Consider the following 25,128-nt stretch of genomic DNA (forward strand, 5'->3'; position numbering starts at 1 on the left):
TGGAATGTAAACTTGTTCAACCACTCTGGAAAGCAGTGTAGGGGTTCCTCAAAAGACTAAACATAGAGCTTCCCCATGATCCAGTGATCCAGCACCTGGGCATTTACCGAAATGTTCACAAACAAGGCCATACTAAAGCTACCAGCACAACCATGTTCATTACACCAATATTCATCATAGCTAAGAGATGGAATCAATCTAGATGTATTTCAGTAGATGAATGGATAAAGAAAATGTGATATAGATAGATAGATAGATAGATAGATAGATAGATAGATAGATAGATAGATATACACACTATTATTATATTATTATAATATATATTATATTATATTATTATTATTATATTCAGTATTACCATCAAGTATACAAAGTTCCCATGGGTTCTTTCCTGGAAATGTTGCAAAGAACAGCCTTTATATTGACTAGTACTGCTCAGTTTTCAGGTCTAAGTAGCAAAGTAATCTTCTTAGAAAAAAAAATTTACTTTTCTGACTATAAATACTGTTTAAAAATCTTATTTTTGTGGACACTGATGACTCCTGCTTGTAATCCTTGTTACTCAGGTGAGACCTGACAATTGCAATCAAAGCTAGCCCTGGTAAAAAAGTCTGTGAGCCTTTGATCTCCAATTAAACACCAGAAACCTGCAAGTGGAGGTATGTCTCAAGTGGCAGAGTGCTAACTGTGAGTGCAAAAGCTAAGGGACAACACTGAGGCCCTTACTTCAAAGTTCCAGTAACTGTCACATTAAAAAAATATATATGATGCTGGCTTTTAGTCAAATAGCCTTCCTTGCATCTGTACTTATGTTTCAGGAAGGGATTTACCTGTAGATGGAGAGAGAGAGATGCTATATCTAACACAAATACCCGGCTTCATTTTCCATGCAAAAAAGGACAATAATGCACAGTGGAGTCCAGGCTAAATAGTGTAAATGATCCAGCATTTGTTTGATATCCAGTATGTTCAGTTTGAGAGAGATTGAGGACAAACTCTCACTATAGAACAGTATATGCAAGAAGGTGTGTAACTGGCGGCAGAGTTCAGAGACTCAAGCAAGTCCAAGGATCCAGTGGACAAAGTGATAACTGAGCCCTAGTGAAGTGATGGAATTAGATCAAAGAATGCAGCTAGTAAAGGGAAACCAGCTGAGGTCTAACTGTTCTTTTGGTTTGATATCATTTCTATGGAACTGGGGATTGAACCCAGTGCTTACCACAACCACTGTAAGCTTTTCCTCCATGTGGTAGTGGTGGGACTTGAACTCAGGGTCTTATTGTTTGTCTTTTTTTCCTGCAGACAACTCTTAATTTCCTCCTAATGTGATGGAAACAGTCCAGAAGCTGCTCCACATCCTTTGTCAGTCTTTGAAGGTGGCAGCTGGAATTGATACCAGTTTTTCTCACCCTTGGTCAACCATGACTTGCACCAAAGTCATATGATGGACTCAGAACTTGTTTATGTTTTCTCCTAGGAAAGTATTTATTGACATGAATTTCCTTTATTTACTTTTATTTGCCTCTATCCATGTATGACCATTCAACTGCCTGAAGTACCCTGATAGAGCTATCTAATCACTGACATGTCCTGCACATTTTGGATTCTTTGTTGTTCTCTGTATGCTAACAACGTTGCACAAATATGTTGTGCCAAAGTTTTGGGGAGGTCTTCATTTTAGTTGAGTGTTTGCATTCAGAAACCTACCATTGAATTCTAACATTTTTTCTAAGAATGAAATATCTTCTCTAGATTTCCTGGCAATGGGGATTGGGGTGATATTTCTGATGAGTCATTGTTTTACTTATTCTCCAAAGACTTTTGATTCTATGTTTCATATATTGTGTATTTCATTGAAAAATTCTACTATCTCCTTCTTCTATCAGTAAAAATCCCTTAAGTTTTAATGGCTATTAATTCTGTATGTTCTTCCCCTTTACCCATTGAAGTAACTTGCTTTTGCTACTGAAAGTCTCATAACAGCAGTCATATTCTTTTGACGTGTGGGTTTTCTTTGTGGTTTGGCTACAAAACCGTTTCAGCAGGGTGGTTTTCTTAAATATTTTTACTTGATGGTTGTGTTAGACATTCTATTTATTGTTATTATTATCATGTGCTGTTTTAATTTAATTCAAGTCAATGGAACAATTTGTAGTCTTGAGAAAAGAAAAAGTAAAGCATCCTGTACACTGGTACATACACCATTATTTTTTGAAGTTGGTGTGTAGACTTTTTAAAAAAAGAAATATAAAGAAAAAATTATTGATCATTTATATTCCTTGTCAATGAAAATTCAGCTGTTTCCCCTAGGGCTGACATACTATAGGTATTTGAATCAAATTGTCTACCATGGGAACTCAGTCTACATTTCACAGAATATGGATGTCTTCCCTTGCCACTAAGTTTTAAGTGTTTAGGTCATATTATAATAATGCTGGAGGTATTTCTGAGTTTGGGAGGAGAAGGAAATTAGGAAGTTCATAACTCCATCTCTTCAATCTTCTTGTAAATTTTAAATTTGCAGAGTAAACATTACCCAAAATCATGTGAGCTTGTGCTTGTATTCACTTGCTGTTTCCTGAGATGAACTGTAAGACAGATCAACCACTTCCACAGAAGGTTCACCTCTAAAGTTAGTGTGCTCAGTCTTGCATTTCATTGAACTGTGCTGTTGTGGAGTTGTGGATGTTTGTGGTGGACACATATTTGATACACGAATTCCAAAACCTGAACTTATATAAAAACTCACTTTGTCCCCTCAAGAACTCCCCTCAGGAATCCTGATAAAATCATTTTGAGGGCTCTGAGCTATAATATCTACTCTTTGTAATTTTATTATTCAATACCCTGAGACCTTCTGGCAGTATAGTGTAGGTTCTCTTAATCCTTCTGTGACTTTGACTTTCCAGGTATTTAAATGTACCCATTTTCACTCTTGATTGTGTGGCCCTGAGGATATAAGAATGGAGTCAACATATACTTCATTTGATGCTCTGCTTCATCTCTTTCCTCTGTTCCTTTCCTGACTCTAATGCAGAGGATCAATGTTTGTAAATTCTGCTCTGTACATTGGCAGGGTGCACTAGAATGCAGAACAAGAGAGCTTAAGCTGATCATCTGAGAAAGCTCACCTTGTCCTGGGTCTGTAGATAGGATGAGAGGTTCAGTGGCTTCCTGAGCCCAGGGCATTCTGTCCTCCATTCCTGTCTTGTCCCTATACTACTTTCAGCATGAGCCCTACTATATAGTGCCTCCCTCTGAACCCTGAACTTCAAGTATGGACAACTCTCTTCCCTGCCCCCCCCCCTGCCCCCATCAGAAAGGAAGTGACCTCGTGAGGTGGATCCTTCAATGTTTGTTTGTTTTCTTGGATGCTGGCCACAATCTTAGGATTCAGTTCATTGTGATTGTTTTATGTCTTTATTTATTTCTTGAGAAATCCTATTTCAAAGTTGTTAACAAAAAATTTGAAATTTTCAGGTCTATTTTGTGTTGCAGGATATTTTGTATTACAGTGATGGATGCCAAGTAAAAATGTGAAATTCTCATTGGTTTTCCTTAGGAATGACAAAATCTGCTTTCCAAAGTGGTTGAACAACTTTACACTCCCACCAACAATGAAGTAAGGTTCCCTCTGTCCACATCCCCCCAGCATCTGTTATTAGAGTTCTTGATTCTAACCATTCTAACTGGAGTGAGGTGGTATCTCAATGTTGTTTTGATTTGCATTTCTTTTATGGCTAGGGAGGTTGAGCATTTCTTCATGTGTCTATTGGTCATCCTTCTTTCCTCTTCAGAGAAGTTTCTCTTTAAGCCTTTAGCCCACTTATTTATTGGGCAGTTGTTTTTTTGAGGATTTGTTGTTGGGGGATTTAAGTATGGAGGTTCCTCAAAAGACTCCACATAGAGCTCCCCTATGACCCAGCAATCCACTTTTGGGCATTTACCCAAATGATTACAACAAGACCATACTAAAGCTACCAGCACAACTATGTTGTTATTGAAGCGTTATTTACCATAGCTAAGATATGGAACCAACCCAGATGCCCCTCAGTAGATGAATGGATCAAAAAAATGTGGTATATATACACAATGGAATTCTATGCCTCCATCAGAAAGAATGGCATTGCCCTATTTGTTAGGAAATGGAAAGACTTGGAAAAATTATATTAAGTGAAGTAAGCCAGGCCCAAAGAAACCTAGGTCCCATGGGTTCCCTTATTTGCAATAACTAGTATATGTCTGAGACAAGCAGAAACAGTCAGATAAGTTGATGTTAGGTGAAATGAAACCCAAGATAAGGACTCAAATGTTTTATCTTCCTTGCTACTGTTTCTAACATATTTATAAGATATTTCTTTGTTGCTTTGTCTGTCCCTCCCCCACAGTATAACCCCTGTTTTCACTGTATTTGATGTTGGTATAATTAGTGGAGCAGAAGGAAAGAACAAATTGTTTAAAAAGGGATACGTGGACCTTCTGCAACAATGAGATGTACAAGACATTATGTCAAAAAATGAACTTTACAACTTTGGGGGGGTTAAGGGGTCAGAGGGTGGGGAGATGGGAAGGGGAAAAAGTAGGAGGCAATAATGCTTGATAAGAAATGTATTCATTATTTTGTCCATGTAATTGTAACCCCTCTGTACGGTATTTTCACAAAAAAAATGTCAAACCACACACACACACACACACACACACACACACACAAAGAAAAAGCATCACATAGACTTTCCTGCCTGCTGTGGCTTTGAACAATGATCCTCAGATCTCAGCCTCCTGAGTAGGTAGGCATGAGCCACCATCACCTGGTTTGATAGGCCTTCTTTGAGCAATGTTGTACTTTCTGCTGTGAGAGATTCAGGTTGCCATTTGAAATACTTGTCAGATTCCTGGATTTGATAGAGTATGTGAAATATCTTTTCTGGTTTCTCAAGGTAGAAGGAAAGCCTAGAGCATTAATTGTAGTAGGTAGTGAGTCAAGGAGAAGAATGAAGGCAAATGAGGAGGAATTGGGTAGGAGAACTATCATAAATATAAAGGGAGAATGCAGGATCCCAGAGGCATGGAAAATTCCCCACGAATTGGAAGACCTTTGAGAAAGGAAATGGGACCACTTGTTGTGATAGCATCCTGAGTTTGGTGGATTGAGATGTTATAAAGAAATGGACAAATAATTCTTAGGTGCCATTTACTGGACATTTGGCATGAATAGTTCAGATTATACATGTTCCATTCTAAAAATCACACTTTTATAGTAGGATTTTTCAGAATCCTACCACTGGATTTGTCAAGTAAATCTTCTAGATTCATGAGTGCTGATGCTGAAAAGAGAGGCTTTGTGCCAAGTGAGGGCTGAGTAGGACTGAGCTGATATCCAAAGAAAATTTTTCTTATAGCCAGAGAAGATGTGGTTTCATTTACATGGAGACCATTATGATCTGTTGACTCTTGTTCTAAGAGCTAAGAAATCACCTTTGATGGGATTCAAGTATTTTGGACTCAGAAGAGCTTAGAAGGAATTAGTTACATTTCTTTTTAGTAATACATACAATACTTTTCAGTTGACAGTTTATTCACTTCTACATATCCTTAGGTTTTGTTTCCATTTAAGAAAAGAGAACTGATCTGAGAAAAGTCCTAGCCATGAACCTAGTGAAATGTATATGTGTTTCTTTAATTATGCACATCTAATTAAACATAGAAACCTTATATTAATTTTGAAATAGGGAAGAATTCCCTTTTGATTTAATTTCTTGAGATTCAGGAAACATTTGAATCTTTTGTAGCATACTGAAGAAGGATTGTCTTAGTAAGAAATTTCTAGAGTCTCAGTGTTTAGCCTAGTTTAACTTCAGACTTGTGTTCTTTCTGTCTCAGCCTCCTCTCTTCTGATTTATATGCATTATCACCATGCCTGAAACAGAATTAAAAATGTACACTGATTATTCCCTGGAAGTGTGGCTCCTGGATATTGCATATTGACAAAGGACCTCTGCCATGTTTAATATGCGAAGTGAGATTGGTGCCTTGAAGAAAACTCCTTGGGGAAGGTTGCCTACATGCTGGGGTTGATTGACAAGTCAGGGACCTCTGCCTTGAGCGTAGATATTAGGAAGATTTGAGAGAGCACACAAGTATAATATCCTTTGTGGCTGAGACTGCCCATGCCAGAGTTCTGAGTACACAGTATATTTTGTGGAGAAATGGCAAATATGAAGCTCTCATGGTCTGAAGTCATGGGATCTAAAACAGAAGAACTCTGTTGAATATTTTAGCATTTGTTTGTTCTAATGAGTTGTTGCAATTTCTTTCTCACCTTCTAGCTCATCTTTACGTGAGTGAAGACCCAGAAAGACTGCAGCTACCCTGTGTTCCCTTAGGCCTTTGCTTCCTTATGTACATGAAGTCATGGTTCAGAAAGTGCAGGGAATTACCAGCATTATGCTAGTTTGTATAGGATGTATTGATTGCAGTAGAAATTAAAACTGAGATCATTCTAAAAGCTATATTCAAAAATATATATAAGATTGTCAATAATAAAAATATAATAAATTATTGTGTGTGAGAATTTACTATTTTTCTAACACAAGTGAGAAATATAACAATAGTTTGTTTTTGCAAATCTCATGTATTTTCCAAATCTCTTTAATAGATGAGTTTAATAGGAGACAGCAAAATTCTCATTTCTGTTTCTTTTTTGAAAGTAGAAATGTGTTTTTGTTGAAATAGGAAGAAACATTGGGCTCATACAGACATACCGTTGCTAAAGTTATTATGTGAATAGCCTTTGCTGATTATCGTGCATATTCTTTAATAGTACTATTTCAAAAATTGACAAGAATAGTTTTTAAAAGATTAGCTGCAGTGTGAAGATTTAGAGGAACTAATGAAGTATTAGGACTCTGCTACTTTGTATGTTTTCTCAATGTATCGTTTGGAAACATGCATTGGCACTGGCCACTCAGAAACATATGCATTTGTGGAATGAGTATCTCCCAAATAAAAAGCTACTTAACTCCATCACATCAGACAATAAGCAAAATCTCATTTGTTAATGTCACCATCTATTTGAGAATAACGTTCAAATGCTGAAAAGCTCTCAACTTAATGAAAGTGGAAGCTAATTCCTAAATTCTCATTTTTGCTTAAAGGTTGAAATTTGATCATGGGCAACAAACACTGTCATTTTTCTTTGAAATGACAGACTCATTTCCTTCATATTTAAGGAACTCCCTGCCAAATACCCAAATTTGAACAACCATAGTCTGTCTGCCAGTTATTGTTTGAAATAAAAATATTGCTTACCATGAGAAAACTAAAGAGCTCTGTCTTGCCTCAAAAACCCCATCCCCAAACAGTGCTCTAGGTCAAACTACTCCCCCAAAACTTTAGTGCCTGCTCTGGTGCTTCACATGATATCCTCCCTCCCAACCCTTTTTTGTACTATTTCCCCCTCTTCCTCTTCTGAAAAGTACCCTAACCACTGCTGTTTCTCTCCACAACCTGTATGCTTCTCTCTCTTCTTTGTGCTGTTTCTCCCACAAACTGCTTACATTCCCACAGTTCTTACTGCTTCCTTTACTATGCAATCGAGCATCTGGAGGGATCAGTGGCATGGGATCTTTGCCTGACCCTCTGTCAGCTACTCACCTGTCAGCTGCTCATCCTGGCAGGCTTAACTTGGACATTTTCTAAGCTCCTTCTGTGTCTTTCCCCAGAGTTCCTGAAAAAGTAACACTGGGAGACATTCTCATCCTGCTCAGTGGAATGATTAAGAGGCTTTGAGGTGCCTCTTACCCAACTTTTGCATTGGATGTTTTCCTCCCTCCCCCCGCCCCCGATATAGAACCACCCCATGCTTGGTTTTGTGGCACCCCACCCCTCTCTTATCCCATCCCTTTGCCCACCCTCGCCTGCACCTCCACACTCTTGTCATTGAGCCTTGCTCCAGTCCCTTGTCCCGGTGACCATCCCAGTCCATTCATCGGATCAAGGCCCTAGTCCTCCTTTGGCTTGCGCAGACCCTGATAACCAAATGGGTAAGCCACACAGATGTCAAATCGATCCTGTATTCTGGTCTTTTTCAGTAAGCAACCCCTAGCCTTCAGGCTTCAAAACCTTCTGCCCCGAGCTGTGGCCCCTGACTCTTTCTGCCTAGCAGCCCACTGAATTGCCAGCCCCTCCAAGAGCTCTGAGGTATGGCCACTGGCTTGATCCCTTTGCCATTTGCCTGATCTCCGCACCCTCACCTCTTGAAGAAGCCATAGTCCATTAGTGGCTTCATGTGGCTGCTGCCTCCACTTCCTACCACTCCACACACCTTCACTTTCATATCCTCTAACCTGTGTAGCTATCTGCTGGGCTTTGGACAGTCATGACCCCGGGCCCTGGGCACCCAACTACTGCCAAGTGGCCTTTAATTTTACCTTCATACCTCTGAGCTCAACAGTCTGTAGAGGTAAGCAACTGACCTGTGCATAGACCTTGATGGGTACATTATACTAGCTGGTCGCTTAGTGATGTCCTTGCTGGTGGCCTCTGGCCTAGCCCTTTATCCTGGCTGTGGCCTGGCCTCCATGGTCTATCTCTCTTTGCAGGCTTATGGCCTTTAGCCTGAGTCTTCTCTCATGGTCCTTATCTTGTGGTCCATGTCCTGTTCCCCATCTGTGTCGAATGTCCTGGTCCCCAGCTCCTACTCAGGCTAAGTTTTCCCCTGCACAGACACACTAGCAAGCTCCTGTCTCTAGTCCACATGACCAACAGAGTGAATTCCTGGCCTGAGACCTTCATGGCAGCCTTTCCACTAGCCATCTGCCCTGGACAGTTGACTTACATATTGCTTTGAGAACCACCTGGTAACTTCCTTCCCTGGCCTTGCACTGAGAACTTTGTAATAAAGCTCTTTAAAATATAATGACATAATAATACATGGACATTTTACATCACCGAAGTACACTAAAACAATGGAAGAATATATATATATATATATATATATATATATATACATATATTCTATATATTCATATATACTTATATTATATATTCATATATATTCTATATACATTCATATATACATATATATAATATATATAATTGATTCAGATAGAGTTCAAAGGAAATAAAAATATCTGTGATGTGTAGGGATAATGCAAATAATCAAATTGTGAATCAAAATAACAGTAATCCTGACTAAGATGCTAGCAAGTACCAGAGCTGCATATCTACAGCATAAATTAATAGAATTAGAATTAGAAACAAATGAGCCCAGAACCATAGTTGGAAACTTTGACACCCTCCACCCCCCGCCTCATCAAGTGAAAGAATAACTAGAAAAAAATCAAAGACATGGGGAATGTAAAAATAAATGTCAGTTAATAGAGTGGGTATCATTGACATTTGTCGTACTTCATCCAGCTGCAACAAATATGAATGCTTGTTAAGTATGGATATATTGTAAAATGTATATTAAGTTTCATTCTTGAAATGAAACTCACAGAAGTCATGGTTGTTCCTGACATTTGAGTGATGCAGTGTGTGGACTCTCAATAGGTAGCATCAGGGAAAATTGGTGGTGATGAGTCATACATACCAGGAGTATATTATATTATAATCGCCATCCTGACTGTGATGTTGTGCTATGATTTTTCAGGTTGTTTCCTCTGATAGATACAGGGGAATAAAAACAGAAGAAGTCTCTTTTTAACATTTTTTCCACCTACTACAATTTTTAAAATGCAAGTTGCATTCATTATTTGTTATCATTTCTTTTTATTTAGAATGTGATAAATGAAATTTTAAGATGAATTTTATTGGAGAACGGTGTATAAAAATGGAGACAGAATGTGGAGTGAATTGACACATTTGCTTAAAATCTTTTCAGCATGTTGTATAGTAAACAGCATCTTACCTTAATTTAAATTTTACTTAGGACTGCTTCAAATGACATGTAACTACTTTAAGCATTTACTTAAAACAGTGCTTTTATTCTACTTTTTAAATTACTGTGAAGCTAGTCTTTTCCTCAGAATAAATATTCAAGATGAGTCATCTTTCATTTTCCCAACTTTGATAAATTGGACAAAATCAGAGAAAAATATCTCAAATTTCATCTCTAGGAATACATTCCTCCAAATATAATGGTGAATCAGTTGCAAGCTTATTCTTTAAGGGGGTTTGATTTGCACCTAAAAGCTTTGAAATTTCTGTCTTGATCATAACATGCTTGCTGTGTTTAGTATAATTGTCTTAGAAACAATTCCTTTCCTTTTTATTTGAGCAGCATGAGCTGCCTAAATCTTTCAGCCTTCTCAGCAGTTGCATTTTCATAAAAGTACTTAGCACTGAATTTGGAGTTCCAGTATACAGCTATGCCTAAAGACAATGAACTCAAATATGGGCAGTGCTTGTGGGGAGATGGCTTCACAGTGTAAATATGGTGCTAGCTACCAGGTTAAATACTTGTTTGAAGCAAGTGTCTGAATTGCAGTGTGATTACTTTCAGATTACTTGGGCTAATAATAGCACCCTGGCAATAATGAAGCATATCTGATCTGGTTTCTTTGGCTTCCCTTCTTCATTTTTCTCACCCCATTTATCTACCTACACACATTTGCTATTTAAATTTGTAAAAGGTAGGCTACTAAAGAAAGAAAAACTACTGAGAATTTGCAGAGGATTATGGGCCAAGTTCTTTGCACTGTATGTTTTTATTTACTGTAATAATGCAGAGATATAGAACATAAACTTTTTTATTGTTCACATGTTCCACAAATTACACTGTGAGTAAAAAAAACAGAAAAGAAGACTAACATAAGAAAAATCATTTCATGATTGCATAGCTTTCTCTTTATATTCGTCCTTCTGTCCACTTATAGGATCAAACTGCAAACCTTACTCACAAAAAACAAATAAGACAAACTAAACAAACAAAAAACCCTCAAAAAACCTAAATAGTGATTTCTGTGCAGGAACTACAATCTCTCAGCATATTTTTCTCCTAAGTGACACAAGTTTTGTGCCAGATTCAAGATAAGTGACAGATTTATGCGTGTGCATAGTAGCTGGCTTGGTGCCTTTTCCCTCCCACAAGGATGCTCTTCTAAAATGTCTTAAGTCTCAGCCAGAAGCTTTAGCACATTTTTTTGAGCAGGAAGTTAGACTCATTGTAGTCCTAAAACAGGCCTGCTGGTGAATGAAGTCATAATGCTGTAGAAGCAAGGCCATTGCAAGTTAAAAAAGAACAAAATGCCATTTCTTTGTGGCTGGCAAGCTGGAAGTACAAAATGCATTGCTTAAAAACAAAAAAGTAAACAGCTCAACACACAGAAACAATAGAAACCTGGTGCTTCCAAAAATTATTTAGATTGATACTTTTCTTGCCTTTATAATGTCCCAGGAAAACTAAGTTGCTTTTGTTAAGTCTCAATTTTCGCTGTTACCAAAAGATAAAGGAATGTCCCCAAAATGGCCAGCTTTAATTTAAAATATAATTCCAGTCTTAGTAATTTAGCACTTTATATTGGTTGATTGGATCAGGCAGATTCATACAGAGTTTTCCTGCACTTTATTTCACTGTAAATAACAAAATATGTACCACTGGCTAACCATTAATTCTTAAGTAAGATAAACACATTTGCATTAATAATAGTTTAGTTATATTATTTGCATAATTTATATACATTATTTTATTTTACAATATATGTCACTCTAAGTTATTCAGTTTCCTATAATGTGACTGTGTTTCATTGTCTTAAAAGAATTTTGAGGTGGACATTGGTGGCTCATGCCTGTAATCCTAACTACTTAGGAGGCTGAGATCTGAGGATCATGGTTCAGAGCCAGCCCAGGCAGAAAAATCGGTGAGACACTTATCTCCAATAAACCACTAGAAAACCAGAAGTGGTGCTGTTGTTCAAGTGGTAGAGTGCTTACCTTGAGCTGAAGAGCACAGGGACAGTGCCCAAGCCCAGAGTTCAAGCCCCATGACCTACAAAGAAAAAAAAGAAAAAAGAAAAAAAAGAATAATTTTGATTCTATAGAAAGGAACACCACCCTTTTATAGTAAATACTCATAATTATCCATCACTCCTGACATTTCAGAGTATTACACTATCTTTTATATGTGTTTTAGTTAATACAGAATTCTTAAAGTACACCCTCAGATTTCAGGAATATCAGTAATGATAATATATTAAAATAGTAGCTAGGCATGGTGATACACATTTTAAACCTCAATACTGAGAAAGCATAAGCAGGGATATTGTAAGTTTCAGGCTAGTTTGAAGTCCTATGTCATAGAATGATATCCTATTCCTATAAATGTAATGAGTAATAAGATCTACATCCCAACTACATTCCAAAGAGAGGAAGGGAGAGAGAGAAAGACAGTAAGACACAGAGAAACAGAGAGAGAAAGCCATAGGGAAGGAAGGAAGGAAGGAAGGAAGGAAGGAAGGAAGGAAGGAAGGAGGGAAGGAAGGAAGGAGGGAAGTAAAGGAGGGAGGAAAAAGGGAAAGGAGGCAAGGAAAAAAGAAGAAAGAAATAAGAAAAAGAAAAACTAAAAAAATTCAAATTTACCTCTAAAGTATTTTCTCCATTGTGTCAATTGTAAAACTAAACTGAAAGAGAAGTAAAGCATTGTGATTATGAAGCTAATAATCTAGTAGAAGATATTGGCAGTGAGACAACTTCAAAATTCATATATATGTCAGTACCTTTACTCATAATTATAATAATATGATTCAGACATACATCCCAATAGGGCATTTCAAGAAGGGATCTGTGTCAGATGCAGAACATGGTAGCAGGAAGGCAGTGGAAGCGAAGACTGGAAGTATGTAACTCAAGACAAAGAGGTGATTTTCAGGTATCCATCAAATTATTTGTGTTTTTTAGCTAGAGTACTTGCTTTACATCATATAATGGGAAGGACAAATGTGGGTGTATACTTGTGGCTTAACTATGCATATAAATTTTTGGCAGAAGATTTCACATATAAATGATGGACATATTCATATTTCTTTCAGCTTCCACAGTGTGAGAATTTCTAGATAGAATATTTGAAAATAGTGAGCTGGGAAGATGGTTCAGTGGTAGAGTGCTTGCCTTGCTTGAATGAGGCCCTGGGTTCCATTCCTCAGCACCACATAAGCAGAAAAAGCCAGAAGTGGTGCTGCTCTCTCTCAAGTGGTATAGTGCTAGCCTTGAGCTGAAGAACTGAGGGACAGCACCCAGGCGCAGAGTTCAGGCCCCACAACCGACAAAAAAAAAAAAAAAAAAAGAATATTTGGAAATTGTGAAATTGAAAAGCCATTGAATTCAATGTTTAAAACATTATCATACAGAAATGATGAATTATGTAAATTCTAAACAAATGAAATTCAAATTTATAAACTCAGGTATCACAAGCTGATGACTTTTGAAATGCAAGAAAAACGACTTTTATTTATATCTCTTATCACTTGGGTACAATGAGTACAGACTATTTTTGGAGTCAACTTACAGGCCACATGATTAAAACATCACAATTGAATGTACAGCAAATACATGGAAGAAAAGAAAATGAAAATAACTTAATTGAAACTTAAAGTCCTGGTCATATTTTTCCAACATTTTTTCCCAAGGCATAAATTTTACCTGTAACTGTTGTTGTTCAGTAACAGCTTGTGCTTCTTTGTTTAATTTATGGAAAAATGAATTGTTCCAAATATATGCAACAAGGAAAATTAAAGTGTATATAAGTTTTTCCCCTATTATCCCTTCCTTCCCCACCTCCCCAACTCTTCCCTCCCTACCCCCCATAAAAAAGTTGTACAGTTCATTTACAACATAGTGTCTTGTACATCTCATTGTTACAATGGGTCAACCTGTATCCCTATTGAAGTATTTTCCCTTCCCCTCCTCAAATTAGAAAAGTGTATATACAAGATGCAGGGAACCAGAACCAAATACAATGAAAATAGGAGGAGGTAATAATGCTCGATAGGTAATGTACTCATTACATTACTCATGTAATTGTAACCCCTCTGTACACTATTTACTTATTTATTTATTTTTATTGTGAAAGTGCCATACAGAGGGGTTACAATTACACTATTTTTACAATTAAAGAAACATTAAAATAAAGTCAATTTGTATCAACAACAAAAAAAGGGTATATAAGTTCTATTTGCTTACTATCATTGGACCTATTAAAATGGCATTTAGACTTGTACTTTAAAGAATAAGCCATTTGACATATACACTCAATGAATTCAATGAAGCAACTTATGTATTATCCTATTTTCATTCACATCCTCTCCTACTGTTTATCTTGGGCATCTTTCACAGCAGAAACCTTTTGAAACTGATAAATGAGAGGATAGGTGTAAAGAAAAATACAGTGGTGGAAGCATATCAGAATACTGGTCTTTCTTAATGGAAACTATAATTTCGGTTGCATGTTTAAAATGCATTAATAGCATGACCCTTCACGTTATCCAGTTGTAACCCTAACCAAAAGCATGCTCATCACATTCAGAGACAAATTAAAAAATCAGCAGTAAGCTACATATATTCACATTTCTAAAATGTTACAAAATATCACCACTGTTTTTCAAAGGCTTTATTCCAATGTTCATTCACACCAAGCCTATTAGTAAACATATAATTTTTACTCTTTTTTATCTATAAGGCAGTAGTTTAATAAAATGTATCAACCCACACACATTTTTTTTTCATGGAAAAATATCTAATATGGATCACATAGTAAGTCTCAAGGTGTGATTTACCCCTAAGCTGTTCAAATTTGCTACAAAATATTTTTGTCACATAAAATTATATGTAACACAGTTCACACAGTAAGTTAGAGGATATGATTCACCCTTAGGCTACTTCTCTATTTATACAAAGCACTAGGAAAGTCTCTATGTAATGCACACAAGTATGGAAGAGTGATTGAAGAATAACATGTGTCATTCTTGTTCTTTTTTCCTTTACAGATTCCCCAATGACACTGAAATTTTTATCTTTTGGTTATTTCAGATGAATACATATTTTTGACCTTCTTGACTACTGATAAGGACCTGGTTTCTATGATTTATCATTTTGACTTCTGCAATCATTTTTTCTACTTCTCAGTTTTTCTGACACTAAGAAAATGTATGTCACTAAGAAAATTCATGTCAGAAGCAAACCGAAATCTCTACTTCCTATGCAATGATTCAAAATCAATAACAGAGTGAAAATTCAACAATCATTAATATTATTTTCTAAGCTGGTCTTGGAAAGGAGCTCAAACTCCTGAGCCTCCTTGTTCAATGCTAAGTACTAAGATCATGGTCCTGAGCAATCTCACCTAACTGCTAAAACTTTTCCTGTGTCTTCCATTTTCTCCACAGCCAGTCTCTCCTTACCTTGGACCGTTATTCTGCATATGCTCTGCTGGAATTGTTTATTTTATCCTGCTTCCCTTGGATTAATTTGAAAAAAAAATGCATCTTTGTTTTCTGTCCCTCAATACATTGTGCTGGCAAATCTCTGCCATAATGTTCATGTTTGTCCCTCAGATTTCTTTCTAAATTGTGATATCATGAATGTAATTTTTATTACTATGTTCCCTGTACCATGCACAAATCTATTTGTATCAGAAATCTCAATTAGAATACTAAGAATTTAGGGTATAAACACTTTGAAAAGGGATGACACAGGATTGAGTAATAGATCAACCTCAGTTTAAAGAACAAAGTGCAAAAGAATGGGGAAGGATTCTACAGAGGAAATAAGATAAGGAGTAACATATCACTTTAAAAAAATAGAGAGCGCCAATAAAAATCAATGAAAAAATGGGGGAAATGAAGGAGCCATAGTACTAATGGGACTTATAGGACTGTAACCCCTTCATACAACTTCATAATAATAATGTTTTTTTTTAATCAGTGAAGAAACAACAGAAAAAGTAATTACCATAAAATATTTGAAATGTTATAAATAAAATGGTTGTAAAACACGCAGTAAAATGGTAAATAATGAGTATAAATTGGAGAATAAAAGAATAAAGAGAGATAAATATATTTCATATGTAAAACAGTGTTGGACTTTATATATTCAATGGTATATTGGCAGGGAGATTGTTATTATACTAAGTAACATTGTAGTGCACTCATTAATGAAAACTGACAGTTGGTATAAATTCAAGGATCTATTTACAACGTATAAGTTAATATTTATAACTTATTTTAAAATCCTGTGCTTCTGGAGGCTATTTAATCAATTATAAATTATTTTGTGCTTTTAAATTAGAATTAGAGAAAAATTGCACCTTTAAATAACTTGTAAATTAGAGGAATAAGGTGAGTTTAGGACAGAATTAATCTTTTTTAATAAACCGTTTTTTTTGGTGTTTATTTGTTTGTATATTTATTCAAAGTTTTAGAATCAGTCATCTTGAGTCAGTGTTACTCTCAAAGAGGAAATCTCCAATTTCAAACGAAAAACAAATCTATTGATAAAGTCATTAAAGTAGGGACGTAGAAGAAATGACAAGTTGGTAGATTCCATATAAATTCATTTACATTTTATTTTCACATTCATTCGGGGTAACTTTTCATGATACTAAGATTTTTTCAAAGAATTGTATTTTTTATTAATGTTTTTTATAATGAAAATACCGTTACAATTACATAAGCAAAGTAATGAGTACATTTCTTAACAAGCAAGAATTGTATTTTTTCAATAAAAATTCTCATTAAAAATAAACTATATAGCTTAGATGTTTTCAAGTAAACATGGTAGAATGATAGTATTTACTAATTAGTTCTCTAAGAAATGTTCAAGTAAGCTTGTGTAAATACCATTAATAATATTATTCTTAATATTTTCATGAATATTGTTCTATTGCCTTCTTTTTATCAATACTGTGCTGAACATATTCAAGTTTTATCTCATTTAACTTATATAATTGTGAGGTATTTGTTATTCAAAATATTTTGCAGCTGAGAAAACTAAGAATTGATGAGATTAAATAATGAAATTTATCTCTTCATTTCCTCAAATTCTTTACTACACTAGAAGGAGTTCAATAATCCAGTATAATTTGGATTAATAGTAAGGACTGCTTATTTTTAACTCAATATTCTAAACTTTTAATGTATTTGAACTATGTAAACTATTAGTTAGGGAATTATGAAGAATCCCAATTTACTTTTCTTCATATAAGTTATTTTAATGTACCTCAGATGTACATTTTAAGTACATTTACTCCAGTGAAAATAATGGGTGTTATTAAATTAATGCTAAACAGTGGACACTGTCAAATGTTTTGTGTTCTCTAGTCTCAAGTCAAGATAATTTCTTCACACTGGAAAATGCTGACATTCAAAATTTGACTAACTTGTCCATCGTGGCAAAGTTAATGGTGCTCACATTAAAACCTTTAAATACATTTTATTGCAATAATGATACATTATTCCAAACACTGATATATATACATATATTTAAAATGCCACAAATTTAATATATACTTAAAAGATGACTAATTTATGAATATTGTTTAGGAATGGGGAAAAACCTGAGCAAAGAGAGACATGCATATGTTCAAAATGAAAATAAGTTTGGGAAAGAGATGAACAGTTCAAAGAACTCCTGTTAACATTTTGAAAGTTTTGAAACTGTTTCTGTGGTTTTATCATGTGAAAGCTATAAAAGCAAGATAACAAAGTCTCATATGGATGATATGGAAACTATTTGCATAGTGTTAGCAATGTAGCTCTATGAGCTCCATAGGGAAAAGACTCTAAATACATTCAAAAGCAAGTACACTGAGGATCTGCTGGTCCCTGACACGACTGATAGCAATATGGGATACTTCACTTATTTTTTTTTTTGCACAGACAACAGAGAAGAAAGGCATCACAAAGAAATACTATCTAACATAGACAGGCATTTCTTTAATAAGCAATCTATATTTGTAGTTTTCTCCAGCAATCTAAGCCAGAAGACCCAGAAGGGGGAAAAAATTAAAAGCCAGCTAGTTTAAACTAATTCAGCCAACAAGATTAAGAGTAGAGGACCTAACATACTGTTTATAAAAATTGAAGGAAGTAAGAAATTGAAAATGAAGACTTGTAGACTTGTTAGCTGATGGCAAAGTGAGCTTTCCAAATCAGTGAGCTTAAGTTCTGCTTCACCATTTTGCCAGGGGAAGGATTTATTTCTGGATTTATACTGGCTTTTGAAATGAAAGCATTTGTAAGTGAAAAGATTCAGAGAATGTAGGATTAGGTATAAGGGAATATGTGATATTTATCTGTAGAATTGCGCTGGTAGTAAAAATTGTTCTCACAAGGAAACATGTCCTCAACTTAAACAGCTTAAAAACTAACATTACTCCAATGTTGATGAGTTCCAAAATGTTTTAATAGACTGAAACTGTAAGTGATGACATCCTGCTTACATTCATGTATACAAACTTTAACATACATAAATTGTGTTATTATTTTAGAGAACATAATACAAGATAGACACATAAATATGATTTCTGAAAAGTATGTATATCACCAATATCACATGGAATATTACATGGAATATTCTTATGTTAAAATATTATGTTGTTTACCTGAAATTCTCATTTAACTATTATCCTGCATTTTATCTGGCAGTCCAGGATACAACATTGACATGTATTGTTGATATGTAATACTTTTCATCACACACATACATACACATATAAAGATACAAATATACAAATACACATATGGACAGAAATTAGATTTTCAAGAGAAACATATCTCTTCTTATGCTCATTTGTGTACCCTGTAATAGATGATTTCTTTTCTTTCTTTTTTCTTTTATTCTTGTTGGTCAATGGGGCTTGAACTCAAGGCCTGGGAGCTGCCCTGAGTTCTTTTGATCAAAGCTAGCACTCTAACGCTTTATGCCACAGCACCACTTCTGGTTTTTGAATGGTTAATTGGAGATAAGAGTTTCACAGACTTTCCTGACCTGGCTAGCTTCAAACTGCAATGCTCAGATCTCAGCCTCCTGAATAGCTAGGATTACAGATGTGAGCCATGGGTGCCCAGGCCAGATGCTTTATTTTCAATATTATTAACTGAAATTAGAACAGATTATTACGTATCCAATTTGGGCACTAACCAAGAATATTTCTTAGAGTTCATTTGCACACACATCTACATCACACTGAATCTCACTCTATCATAAGTCACATGAAGCTGACAGTGCTCAAAATGCCTTTATATATGGTAAGAACACTGATTATGTGGGAAAGATTTGATCACACATAATTGATTGAAAATTTTTTCCAAGGCCCTCACTGAAAAAAAAGTGCAAATGGCCAGAAAGGAACCGAAGAAACAAGAACAAAGTGTCCCATTGGTGATGAAGCTACTGCTTAATATTCATTTACATTTATGGGTGGAGAAAAATTATATTCATATGATCTGTGGAGCTTCACTTGTAATAAATTGTCCTGGTAAAATAAGTAATTTTAAAACAGAAATGAAGTCCACTGACAGGTATTTGGAGCCATGAGAGTTGATAGTGATTACTATTATCTTGTGCAAACTGGCCATGACCTATTGCAACATTATTTCCAACATTAAGGATTCTTGGAAGATTATTAGCCTTTAGCAGCAGATAGTGTGTAAGTCCCATATGTGTACTTTCCCTATTTCTCTATTGCTTCTTTTGTTCCATTTATATTAAATGAAACCAAGTAACAAAATGTATTGTACTGCAAACACGAACATTTATTAATAAGAGCACCAGAGCAACCTGCTTTGTAATTTCAACAAAGCCTTGTGTGTGACTTTAAGAATTCTGATGTAGAGAGAAAGTTTCACTACAGGAAGTGCATCCTTACTCTCTGGGATCCATACATCTAAACTCAGAATGAGATCAGGAGACCAAATTGTTGGATAGCATGTGTACATAGGTCTCCACTGAATCATAATTTAAGAGGCTTACTCCATCGCGTCTGGGCTACAGCTTTGCCAGTAAACAATATATCAATAATTCTAATTAATTCACATATTCCAAATGCCAATTATTAAAACTACAAAAATAATTTCATTATTATAATTTTGTTATAAAATTCCTAATAAGTCATTGGGCTTATAGTAATTTTTAATTGTCAGAATGCTCTTTAGTAATTATGCTTATTCTTGGTTAAAAATAAGAACAGACACCCATTTTGTCTCCTGGACTATAAGCTTCAGGTTAGTGTAGAGTAGTTCCTGTTTTAAGAAACTATGGAAAAGGTACAGATGAAACTTATTTGACACACATGTCCACACATTTTTTAATTGAAATTTAATTATTCTCATGCACTTGGATTTAACCCTGAATAGGCTAAGAACACACTAAAAAAGAGATGACAATGAAATGTCCAAAACCAAAAGGCCCAAGAAGCATTTTATTAACATCACAGAAAATAAAATTTTATTTATGTCAGGGTCGTATTTGTCATTCTCAGGCTCTTAGTGTTCATGAGAAGGAAACTCTGCTGTTCAGAGAAGCAACATAACAATCTTTTTTGTTAACAATAATATACTTATTCCAGTTAGTCTAGTACTATGTATGTATGCATGCATGTATGTATGCATGTATGTATGTATGTATGTACGTATTGATTTATTTTTAGACATAATGCAAGTTTTATAGGGGAACATGATTAAAGTGATATAGCTCAGTGGGTGCCACTTATCCAGAGGACCACGATTTGGGATGTATTTGACTCCACAGCCATCAGGGATGAGGTGCTTCTCAGCCACCATGACTTCAAACTCATCCGCATTAAATTTGGTAAAGACCCACTTCTTGGAGATGTGGATCATTTGACAACCAGGGAACTTGAACTTGGCCTTGTGTAAGGCCTCAATCACATGTTCTTTATTCTGCAGGTTGGTGCAGATGGACATGATTACCTGGCCACAGTGCCCTGGGGTTTCCCAAAGGCACCCACATACCTGTCTGGAGCCTGTCAGCCAGCACACAGGACAATATCTTGTTGATGTGAATGACATGGAAAGGATGCAGTCATACTCGAATATGAAAGCCATCTTTGCCTCAATTTTTTTTACCATGTACTTGTTGGCACAAACATGGGCAGCCACCAGAGCTTCAGAGGAGAGGTGCTCATATGCATCTGACGCCATGTGCCCACAAAGTGGGAACTCATCCACTTTTGCCTTCTTCTGCCCCAGGTCAAATATGTGGATTTTGGCATCAGGGACACCTCAACAAAAGCGAGACTTTGGGTACTGCTTGTTCTTACAATACCAGTAACAACAGGCAGGATGCGGCCCATGGCGACACCAAAGTCTTCAGTGGTGCACTGTCGAGAAAAGGAGGCGTTCCCACTGTGTGCATGCCTTATATAGGCAGACTCTTTATGTATTTTTTAAATTTATTTAATTTATTTATTTTTGCCAGTCCTGGGGCTTGAATTCAGGGCCTGAGTACCATCCCTGAGCTAAATTTGCTCAAGGCTAGCACGCTACCACTTGAGTCACAGTTTTGTCTGTTTATGTCATACTGAGGAATCGAACCCAGGGCTTCTTGCATGCAAGGCAAGCACTCTACCACTAGGCCACTTTCCCAGCCCTATTTATTTATTTTTGAACAACAACAGCAAAGAAAAAGCTCTTGTTTCTGTATCTTGGAGTTTATTTCGATTAGCAGCATCTTATATGGCCATATATACATAGCCATTGAGGTATAAGAGCAGCACGTTTACTAGGAGGACCAGCAGTCCCAGAATGGGAGGCTCCTGACAAGGCTAGTGTGGAGTAAGATAAATTAGAACTGCTGGAAAATTGATACAAGCTCTGCACAGTATTTACATGCTCAAGATTCCTGAATATGACCATCATACAAAAGGAACACATTAAATTAACCAGTAGAAAGAACAAGCCTGTCAATTTGATTCTACTGCTCATGTCACTTTCTTCTACAATCCATAGCAGGAAATGATGTCTGAAAAATGCTGATTAAGTTTAGGAACATCTACAGACTTATCAGTAATTTCCTAGATAGTAGAATATTTAAAAGAAAAATAAATGGCTTTATATTATATAATATTCTCCACTTGGAAAATATAATTTTAAACACAGTTTGCTTATAAGGTTCTTCAGAAAGCTATAAATATCACATTAAAAGTTTTCATAATAATGGTTTCACTCTTCCTAGCCATGCATTTGTCTCTGGTTCTCTTTCTCTCTCCTTCTCTATATGTATAGTTGCTAATATATGTTAGCATATATTATATACTGTTGCTTATATAGAGATAAATATATTCATAGATATAAACAAGAATTTTAAGGAGATATTTACAAATGCATCAAGTATAAGTATTTCCTACAAAATTGCTTTTAAATGTAATTTATATTTCTAGTGGGAGATATATTCTTAAATTTTTAGTTTGAAAACATATAATATTTCTTAAATGTTTTACATTATATTACCATATATTATTTGGTCCAGGGTTTATATTTTAATACTATACAATTGAAGATGAAGAAATAAGCCCACTCTTAGAGCTCACTGGTTTTGTTGTTTTTTTTTTTTACAATGGAGAACAGACAGTCACTTCAGCAAATAGACCTGGGAAATATCTGCATGTAAAAGACTGAAACTAGACACATGTCATTTGCCCTGTGCTTATGTCAATACAGAATTAATCAAACACCTTAATAAAAGCTTTCAACTTTGAAACTAATATAGGAACAACATATGAAGATACAGGCCTATGGAATATCTCAAACACTGCAGCAAATAAGAGTAAGTGTTGACAAATGGGAATGCACCAAGCTAAAAAATTTCTGCACAGCAAAGGAAATACTAAAAGATAACCTACAGAATGGGAAAAAATAGAGAAAATCTTTACAAAATATAAGCAGAATACACAGAGGGATTAAAAATAACCAACGGGACAAGCAGAATCCATAATGGAATTAATAATTGGGGAAATTAACTGAATGGAGAAATTTCAAAGGATAAAATATAAGTTGCCAACAAATACATAAAGAAAATTTCAGCATACTTGGCTATAATGGATACATAAATCAAGAAAATATGGCTGTATTATCCAACTGCAGCCAGAATGTCTATCTTCCAGAACATACTCTCTCTCTTTCTCCCCACCCCACAATTATCAAATAGTGGTTAACATACAATATAAAAAGATCCTTAATACTTACTTGGTTAAGTAATAGTTTTGCAGAAATATTTCTAACACATCACAATTTTGGTTTGTTAATCTGTATGTTTATGTAAAACTGACTACATTATTATGATAACATGACAAAAACCGTATCTGATAAAGAACCTTACCAAAGGCTAGGAGTTGAACCTTTCAACTTATTACAAGATTATCGTTTTAAAGTGTCTAATGTCCTATTCATGTAGTAGTGTCAAGGTGAGTTATTACTCTATGATATCATGGAGATTTAAAATATCTATTTTGTCAGTATCAAACACAGATCTTGTTTCCAGCTATATAATGTGGATGAACAGAAATGGGATTTCCTTGCAGATGTAGGATTTCCTCTGTACCAGTTCAACTTTACAAACATGTCATGAAGTATAAGAACAAAGTATAATCAGCATTTAATGTCTCCTGTTTTTTCCCCTAAGAAGAACTGCAATTATAAACTCCAGTAGCTGACTGCACAGGAGTATCATGCATATGTATCAGCACTTCTACAAAAATATTAATATCAATGTCAAGTTAGACATTATTCAATTTGAGCCTAACTTTACCTCTTAGGAAAGCATTGATAATAGGATCAAATGCATATAGACTAAAAGACAAAGGAATCAGCAATATATCTTAAAATAGGAGACACCCTATGTAGGAAATAATTTCTGATCAATCTAAAATCCTTTTTTTGTCCATTGAGGGGCCTGAATTCAGCATTCAGCTCTTCAGCTCAAGACTAGCACTCTACCACATGAGCCTCAGTGCCGCTTCCAGCTTTTTCCACTTATATGTGCTGAGGAATTGAACCCAGGGCTTCATGCATACAAGGCAAGCACTCTACCACTGAGCCACCTTGCCAGCCCAATCTAATATATTTTAATGAAAAAAAGTTATTTTATTTCCCATTTGATTCAAGAAATTAGAGGTTGTGTTGGTAGTTTGTCATTTACAGGTAGCTATGATTTTTTATGATCTGCTGTAGGATTTATACAAACATGTGAAGCACTGAAAGCAGCCAAAATGTTAATAGGCATTTTTCAGATTATTAAAAAAGAATAAAATCAATTTAAATCTATTGTTGGAGAAAACATGCCAGATCACCAAAACTGTTTTTACTTTTGTTTTTATATTACCCTGAGATATGGCTTTGGAAAAACTTTCTGAAAAAAATAATTTTAAGCTGATCATAAAAGATACATTATTATTTTTTTTTACTACCAATGGCTAGTAATGGTTTAAAATGTTAAAAACTTTCAGCTGCAGCTAGTGTTGGAGCATATGAAAAAAACTATCTCAGAATAGAGCATGTCACCTTGTAGATAGGGGAAAGTAAGAGAACATTTGAGTGTAAGTGCTATTTAGAAGAGCTGCAGTAACAGAAGTAAGAGAACATTAAATTTTTCAGTCTCAGTAGACATTCAGTTGCTTCACTTACATTCTCATGTGGACTGTTGAATGTATCATTTTTTGACACATGTACACTTGAGAAGATAACTTACATGTATCTTTGTGCACTGAGAAAATTTATTCAAACATAGTAAATTTTGTAAGTAGAAGGAAAAGATACTTATCTGGCTTCTAGAGGCTCATACTTATAATCCTACCTATTCACCATGTTTCATTCTCAGCATCTCAGAAAAATCTGGGAAACTCTTTTTCCAATTAACTAACAAAAATCTGCAGTGGCATGATCAAGAGTGCAAGGTCTTGAGTTCAAGTTCTGACACAAGCACAAAAAGAAATAGGGGGAGGAATTAAAGTAGCAGCTGAAGGAGAAAATATTGTCTAATTTTAGCAACTTCACTTGTTTCTTAATTTATAGATTGGAAGTTTCTGGCCTCCCTATTTTTAAATTTTTAGGAAATATTTTCTTTTCTTAATATTTTTACCTACAGTTTCACTTATACACTTATATTCTTTGAAAAGAA

General features: G+C 35.3%; 1 pseudogene; it reads right to left on the reverse strand.

The window, feature by feature from the left end:
- LOC138820646 (large ribosomal subunit protein uL16-like) overlaps positions 1–24,815 on the reverse strand; it is a 59,199-nt pseudogene extending 34,384 nt beyond the window's left edge.
- Positions 24,816–25,128: the final 313 nt, after the last annotated feature.

This window comes from Dipodomys merriami, unplaced genomic scaffold (assembly GCF_024711535.1).
Source record: "Dipodomys merriami isolate MVZ:Mamm:240054 unplaced genomic scaffold, mDipMer1.0.p SCAF_9, whole genome shotgun sequence".
Classification (NCBI taxonomy): Eukaryota; Metazoa; Chordata; class Mammalia; order Rodentia; family Heteromyidae; genus Dipodomys; species Dipodomys merriami.